Source organism: Triticum aestivum, chromosome 7D, assembly GCF_018294505.1.
Source record: "Triticum aestivum cultivar Chinese Spring chromosome 7D, IWGSC CS RefSeq v2.1, whole genome shotgun sequence".
NCBI classification, from domain to species: Eukaryota; Viridiplantae; Streptophyta; class Magnoliopsida; order Poales; family Poaceae; genus Triticum; species Triticum aestivum.
In genome coordinates, this window is record NC_057814.1 from 56,919,653 (window position 1) to 56,927,924 (window position 8,272).

Genomic DNA, 8,272 nt, shown 5'->3' on the forward strand with positions numbered 1-8,272 from the left:
CCTCCTCGCGCGAAGCTCTGCTAGGGGAAGGGCCTCCTACCCGTCCCCCAACAGCGGTGACCCGTGCTGGGACCTCCGGCGCAGCACCAAAAGACGACGACATCTCCCGCGGCCTGTCCACGGGAGTCCCGCCGATATCCGGAACGGCAGACGGACCCGAGACCGGCGAGGCCAGCCTAGGGGAGCGATCCGGGGATTGGGGCGTCATAACGGCCATGCCACCCGACCCGCCCTCCGTGGCAGGAAGGGGTGCGGTGGCCTCCTGCACGCACACCCCTCCGCAGACAGCCGGCCTCATGGGATGGAGCGAAACCCCCGAGCTTGTGCTCGGCGCCGACGATGATGGCGACGCGGATCGCCGGGCCACCTGCCCGCCACCTCCAGCCGAGACCACCGTCGCAGCCACCTCCTCCATAACCGGAGAAGGAGTGGGAGAAGAGGGAGGGGCCTCCTGCCCCTCGGCACCTCCCAGCTCAACAGGCTTCGACACACACGGACTTACCACGGGGCTCACTGGATCAACTCGTTCACACCAAAGCCTAGGCGGAGCCGAGAAAGCCCCCAAGGAACCAAGCTGCAAAGTACTCGTTGGGACCGTGCCAGTTGACCTATCAGGAGTAGTGTCACCAGAATCAGACGGACCCGAAGGCCCCTTGGCCTTATCATCATTACTCTTAGCACTATCATCCTGGTTCCCCGAAGCACCTCCTCCCTCGGAGGTGTCCATAGGATTATCATCCTCAAATTCACTGAAAAGGTTAGGATCCTCATACTCAACATCCAAATGATACATAACGCCTTCATGCGTCCAAGGCACCACATCTGGCAGGAACTCAATGTTAGCAACACTGACAAGTAAACGCGCCACCCCGTGAGCACGTGTGAACTGCATATCCACCTGCTTAGTCTTGCCAATCAAAGAACCCAGGCTCCACGTAACCAAAAAGCTATCCAGGGGCTCAGATGGCGCCCCAGAGAAACGAACCCAAATCTGAGTTAACGGCATGCCCTGCGGCTCCTTCTTTTTCCACTCATCAAACTGCAGCACAAAACTAGTACCCGTGACCCTGCTCATACCGAACTTGAGGATTCTCAGCTGATCCTCCTTAGACGGGAAATCTACTTTGTAAGATGTATCTGTGAGCTTGAGCAACGACCACTGAAAATTACCCGGAGCCAGCTCCCGCAACTGCTGAATGATCTGTGCCTCGGTCAAAGGTCCATGAACCACCTTCACCACACCGGGGAAGGAGGTCTCCACCGCGGGTGCCAAGGGTTCCACACTGGGAGACTCGAAGAACATCAACTCTGAGCAGCAAACCCCGTATATCTGAACAGAAGGTTTAGGCCCCAACATAAGAGGACATCAGCAGCTGTATGTTTAGGTTTCCGGCACAAGTCACATAACTCCGCAGTGCATTCAACCAAAAAGTGTCCCGGTTCACCGCAACGGAAACAGGTTAGCTTCTTATTTTTAGCCGCCCACTTGGACACCTTTTCAACCTCGGACTTCTCCGTACCTTGCTCAGAAGCAGAATCTCCAGTCTACATGGGCTCCGACAACGTGACTGCAGCCAGGGCTTGAACCATCTCCACCGCCACCTGCGGTAGAGCCGATCCACCGGCAGCCACCTCCGGCGAGATCGCATGCTGCTCAGCCGCAGTAGTCGGCTGCTTCGGCGGAGGATGACGCCGGTTCCCGCCACGGCCTCCGCGGAAACGACCCCGGAAAGAACGGTTATTAGGGCCAACCGCACCCTCCACAAAATCACCGGGCGGTCCTTGGAAACCCCTATTGGCATTGTCGTTGTCCACCCAAGCATAGCCACGGCCACCTCCGGTAGACGAAGAATCCCGATGCAGACCAGAACCATAAGCCTCAAATCCATCATCGCCCCACTGACCACGCGGAGGATTGCGATCGTCCCCCGCAGAAACACCCGCCCCGCGACCGTTCATGCCTTGGCCCGACCCACCGCGACTACCTGCCATCTGCCTCGGCCACGGCCGTTGGGGCGGCGGCGGCTCGGCCCTAGGTGGCGGCGGAGGCGCAGCCGTAGGTAGGGGCGGCGGAGGAGGCGCAGCCCTCGGGGGCTGAGGAGGGACCACCCTCGCCGGGGGCGGAGGAGGCGCCACCCGAGGTGGCGGCGGAGCCACCCTAGGCGGAGGCGCCACACGCGCGAGAGCCTGCGCGGCAGCGGCTGCTGCCTGAGCAGAAGAGACACCCGCAGCCCCAGGCGGGTTCCTCACCGCCGGCGCAACCCTCGGCGGAGGAGGCTTGGGCGGCATCGCGGCCACAAAAGACCCGAGAGGCGGGCGGAGCCCAACGCCGGCGATCCCCGGGGTGGGACGGCGCGAGATAGCAAACGGGAAACCCTACCTCCCGCGACGGCGAACCCTAGCAGGAACGATGCGGCAGGAGGAGGAGAGAGATCGTGCATGCGGTGGCGACCGAACCGAGGCCTCCTCATGCACGTCGCCCTCGCCAGGTGCAGCGCAGGCCTGGCCAGCCCCCTAGGCCTCAAGCCCAGTACTAGCCAAGCCCACAACACTATCAGTCGCTTGCGGCCCATCTCTGCCTAAAAACGAATTCAAACGTTCAAATCTGGCCGCCCGAACATCGCGCACGCCGGCCTCCCTTCTTCTTTCTCCTAGTTACTCTCGTCCAGCACTCGGGATGAAAAAAGTTGGACAAAGTGATAGTCGGCGGCACCACCTTAGGCAACGGTCCAATCCATGGTTTCACTTTCGACTTCTGCGAAGGAACCAGAGGACCGAGCGAAAACGAATTTTTGCAGCTCTCAATTGGTTCGGGCAAAGAGACGGATGTTACCAAGCCACGCGTAGGTGGCGGCCGATCCGACATTTCCTGCAGATCAACATCGTCTTTGTCCTCATCGGCAAGGATCCAGAAACGACCCCCAAACCGCTGCGTAGGCTTTGGTCCATCCACGTCCTCCGTAAGATCCACAACGACAGGTTGTTCTTCGCAATCCACAGGCACATGCACACACTCAAGAACCTCGATATGGAAGAAATCAATCGATAAACGCTTACTGTTAGCAAGTTCCTCGTCAGTGTTGAGATGTTGTCCGGCCAAAATTTCTCCATCTTCATCTCGGATCGTCATCCAACGAGACGGATGCGAGTAGATCAGACCATTGATCCATCGCCCCGCCTCCCTAGCATCTTCAAATCGCACACGCCATTTCAAAGGATTCAAAAACCCCCGATCCCGATCCGCCGTCGAGGGATCTCGACGGGAAGCCGGGGAGGGGGGCTGATCGTGCACCGCCGCAGGAACCACCGTGAGTGCCGGCCGCGGCTCATCCAGAGGAGGCGGCGGATCCGGCGAAGACAGCAGTGGCGGCAGAGGCGAATGTGCCTCTCCAACGCACAGGGCTGCCAGGCGGATCGGCGGCGGTGAAGGCCCCCCTCCGCCGGCCCCCAAGCCCTCCCCATCGGCCGGCGGGAGCGGCGGCGGCGGTTCCGGCTGGATCGGCGGCCGCGGAGACGCACGTCTGTCGCCACGTCCGTCGTCCATAGTATTAAAGGCTATGGATGGGATGCATATGCAGGTGGTTAGTTGGTTGTTAACTTGTCCTCTACTCCAAGCTATACATGAGATAGAGGATATCCTAGCCAACAACCTGCGCCTCAACTCCAACGAATACAATCACGTTACAATGTCACGATACAACTACGGTCCTACACTTTTAACATCCTCCCTCAATCTTAACGTATCAAGGTTCAGATTGCACTTGAAGGCTTGTAGTTGCTTGACTTGTAACGGTTTTGTGAACCCATCTGCAACTTGATCTCCTGTTGGAATGAACTGAATATCTAGCAACTTTTGTGCAACTCTCTCTCGTACAAAATGGTAATCAATCTCTATGTGTTTCGTTCGTGCATGAAACACTGGATTTGCAGACAAATATGTTGCTCCAAGATTGTCACACCATAAGCATGACACACCTGTTCTTCCAACGCCAAGTTCATCAAGTAAAGTTTCAATCCACATTACCTCAGCTGTTGCATTTGCCAAAGATTTATATTCTGCCTCAGTGCTCGAGCGTGACACTGTAGCCTGCTTCTTAGCACTCCAGGATATCAGATTCGACCCAAGAAAGATTGCAAATCCCCCTGTAGATCTTCTATCATCAGGACATCCAGCCCAGTCTGCATCAGAAAATGCACTTACTATGGTTGAAGAAGATTTACACAATTTCAGCCCTGTGTTGGCACTCCCTTCAAGATACCTCAATATCCTCTTTACAGCTATCCAATGTACAGAGGTAGGAGCATGTAAAAATTGACAAACTTTATTAACAGCAAAGGATATATCGGGTCTTGTTAGTGTCAAGTACTGGAGAGCACCAACTACACTTCTGTACTTAGTTCCTTCTTCTGGGCTTAGTAATTCTCCTTCATATAATGACAACTTGTCAGTGATAGCCATAGGTGTACTGGAGGGTTTGCAATCCTTCATACCTACACGTCTGATTACATCTTTGGCATATTTTTCCCGAGTTAACATAATACCATCATGCAACTTTTTTACCGCAATACCTAGGAAGTAGTGTAACTCTCCTAGATCTTTAAGAGCAAACTCATTTTTCAAATTTGATAGCAATGCTGTGGTAGCTTCCTGTGAAGAGCTGGCAACAATTATGTCATCAACATAAATTAACATAAATATAATCACCTTCCCTTTCTTGAAGAAGAAAAGAGAAGTGTCACCCCTTGAAGGCTTGAAACCAAGTTGCTGAAGCTTTGCACTTAATCTTGAATACCAGGCTCTAGGTGCCTGCTTTAGGCCATATAAGGCCTTGTCCAACTTGCACACATGATGTGGCTTTGAACCATTTTCAAACCCAGGTGGTTGTCTCATATAGACCTCCTCCTCGAGAACGCCATGTAAGAACGCATTCTGAACATCCAATTGGCGAAGAATCCATCCCTTGGAGACAGCAATAGATAGAACAAGTCTAATAGTAGCAGCTTTAACTACGGGACTAAAAGTATCCTCATAATCAATACCATAGCGTTGTTTGAAGCCCTTAGCTACTAGTCTAGCCTTATATCTATCTATTGTGCCATCAGGTCTCTTTTTAATTTTATATACCCATTTACAATCAATAATATTCCTCCCTCGCTTAGGAGGAACCAAATGCCAAGTTTGGTTTTTCATAAGTGCGTGATACTCTACATTCATGGCATTTTTCCAATTGTCATTTCCTAGAGCTTCGGTCAAAGTTTGGGGCTCACCAGTAGAAGCAAAATTTGCAAATTTGAAGTGCTTATCATACCTGAGTGTCCCATCTTTGTAAACTGTGGGCTTTTAAATACCTCATTGTGCTCGTGTAGTCATCTGAGGAGGTGTGCTGGAGCGTACGGGTGCGGCAGCCGCAGAAGATCCCGATCCCGCCATAGCAGAACCAACCTCGCCTGTCGCGCGGTCGGACGATGTTGGATCGCGCGCTCGTGGAGCAGGAGGATCCCGCCTTGACGAGTCAGCGGGTGCCACGTGACCACGGGCCAGCGCGCGGTCGCGCCCGCCATCATTGCGCCGCGCGGCGGGGGACAGGCGACCAGGTTCAGGCCCACCCGCCTCGTGACGACTGGGGCGCGGAGACAGAGGAGTGGCCGGCCCACCCAACCGGCCTGGAGACCCGTTCCAGGCGTTACCCGGGGAGTGGATGGCCCCGGATTCTGGTGGGGGCGGCGTCGGACGATCCGCCTGGGGCGTCAGAGGATCCGCCTGGGGATCTGTTCCCGCGTCAGCTCCAGAATCGGCGCGTCCAGGCGAATCTGCCTCGTGTCCGCCGCCAGGTGTTTCCTGTTGTTGTTGCATAAAATCACAAGCATTTGGAGTGCAGTTTTTTTCACCGCTATCTCCGTCAGAAGTAGGGCTATGTAACAAATGATCATTAGCATAATGTTCATCCCCATGATCGGTTGGGTTTAGTAACTCCGGACTCAAAAGAAGAATTTCTGCCCGGAGCCGTGCACCGGCATTTGGGTGAAGTGTAGCGAAGGGAAATACATTTTCATCGAAAATAACATCCCTGGAGATATACACTCGTCCTATTGAAATATCAAGGCATTTAAAACCTTTGTGAAGGTTGCTATATCCAAGAAAAGTGCATTGTTTGAAACGGAACTGAAGTTTGTGCTTGTTATAGGGTCGGAGGTTGGGCCAACAAGCACACCCAAAAATCCTAAGTGCGGAGTAATTGGGTTTTTCATGGAACAATCACTCAAGAGGGGTCTCAAGCTTGATAACTTTGCTAGGAAGGTGATTGATCAAATAGTAGCAGCAATAAATGCCTCATCCCAGAATTTTAAGGGCATAGAGGCTTGGGCAAGAAGAGACAAGCCCACTTCGACAATATGTCGATGTTTTCTCTCTCCTGATCCGTTCTGTTGATGCGCATGGGGACTAGATACATGATGAGATATTCCTATCTTGGTGAAGAAGGAGTTGAGTTTTTCATACTCCCCTCCCCAATCTGTCTGAAGAGCAAGAATTTTGCGATTAAACTGTCGTTCAACAAGGTGCTGAAAGTCATGAAATTTTTGAAAAACTTCAGACTTGTGTTTGATCAAATATATCCATGTGAATTTGCTGAAGTCATCGATAAAACTCACATAATATTTCTTTCTGCCTACTGTTTCAATAGCAGGTCCCCAAACATCAGAGAAAATAAGCTCTAAAGGAAACTTGGATTCACTTATTGATTTTGGATAAGGTAACTGGTGACTTTTTCCCTTTTGACAGGCGTCACAAACAGAATCACTACTGGAAAAACTAGCACAAGGAAGTTTATTCTGACTAAGAATTCTCCTGACAACTAGAGGAGATGGGTGACCTAAACGTCGGTGCCATCTATCCGAAGATATCTTGGTGGCACTGAGCATCTGCTTCTGGATGTTGGATCCCTTGTGCTTGACGGGGTATAGACCACATCTACCCCTGCCTCGAAGAAGAACCTTCCTCGTTCCCCGTTCCTTAACAAGAAAAGAATGAGGGTGAATTTCACAGAATGTATCATTGTCAAGAGCAAGACGACTAGCAGAGATTAGGCTCTTGCTAGCTTCTGGAACATGAAGAATATTATTTAGGTAGAGATCACGATCAGGGGTACGAATAGCTGAGTGACCAATATGTTCTATAGCCATACCTGACCCACTAGCAGTGTGGATTTGCTCGTTCCCGGTGTAGTGGTTGCGGACAGTCAGCTTCTCAAGGTCTCCTGTGATGTGATCGGTGGCGCCGCTGTCAAGGTACCAGTTGGTGTCCACCCCATACTGAGGTGCTGCCAGGTTCGCCGTCCTCTCTTCTCCTCCTTGGTAGGCTTCATCATAGCGCTTCCAGCACTTCCACGCTGGATGGCCCAGTTTGCCACAGATCTGGCACTGGATCCTAGGTGCAGGGGCATTGTTGTTGTAGTTGCCCCCGCCACCGTTGTTTTTGTAGTGGCCGCCTCCTCCTTGTCCACCGCGGCCGCCAGGCTTGATGTAGGGGCGACCACGGTCACCACCGTTGTTGCCGTTTCCGCCGCGGCCACGACCACGGTCACCACCGCGCCCATGGCCTCTGGTGGCAGCGTTAGCGGAGGACTGCGACACTCCGCCGTGAAGCTTCATCCTCGTCTCGAAGCTGATGAGCTGAGAGAACATCTCGGGCACGGTGATCGGCTCCACTCTGGAGCACATAGCAGAGACCACCAGATCAAATTCCTCGTCCAGGCCAGCGAGGATGTGAGAGACGATGTCATCATCGTCGATCTTGTTCCCTGCTGCGATGAGTTTATCGCACAGAGACTTGACTTCCCCGACGTAGTCGGTGATGGAGGAGTTCCCCTTCTGCAGGTTGGCGAGGGTGATGCGCACGTTGACAGTCTGGGCACGAGTGTGAGACACAAGCATCTCTGCAATCGTCTTCCAGAGCTCCGCGACGTATGACAGGTAGCGACCTGGACGGCCATCTCACGGGGCAGAGTTGTCAGAAGGTAAGAAAAGACTTCCTGATCTTGAGCATACCAGGTCTGGAACTCCGGGTTGGGCTTCTTTGTCTTGGTTTTGCCATCAGATGTGGCCTCTTCAAGGTGCATGGGTGGCACCGGGTGATCGACGTCGAGGTACTGCTCCATGCGGGCACCTCTGATCGCCGACAGGACCGTCGCCCGCCATAGGGCTTGGTTGTTCTTGCTGAGCTTCTCGGAGACGGCATGCACAAACGGAGAGGATGGGAAGGAGTTTGAAGGTG

At 53.3% G+C, this 8,272-nt stretch overlaps 1 pseudogene; it reads right to left on the bottom strand.

The window, feature by feature from the left end:
- Positions 1 to 7,655: 7,655 nt before the first annotated feature.
- LOC123171732 (uncharacterized) lies at positions 7,656 to 7,794 on the bottom strand (annotated as a pseudogene).
- Positions 7,795 to 8,272: the final 478 nt, after the last annotated feature.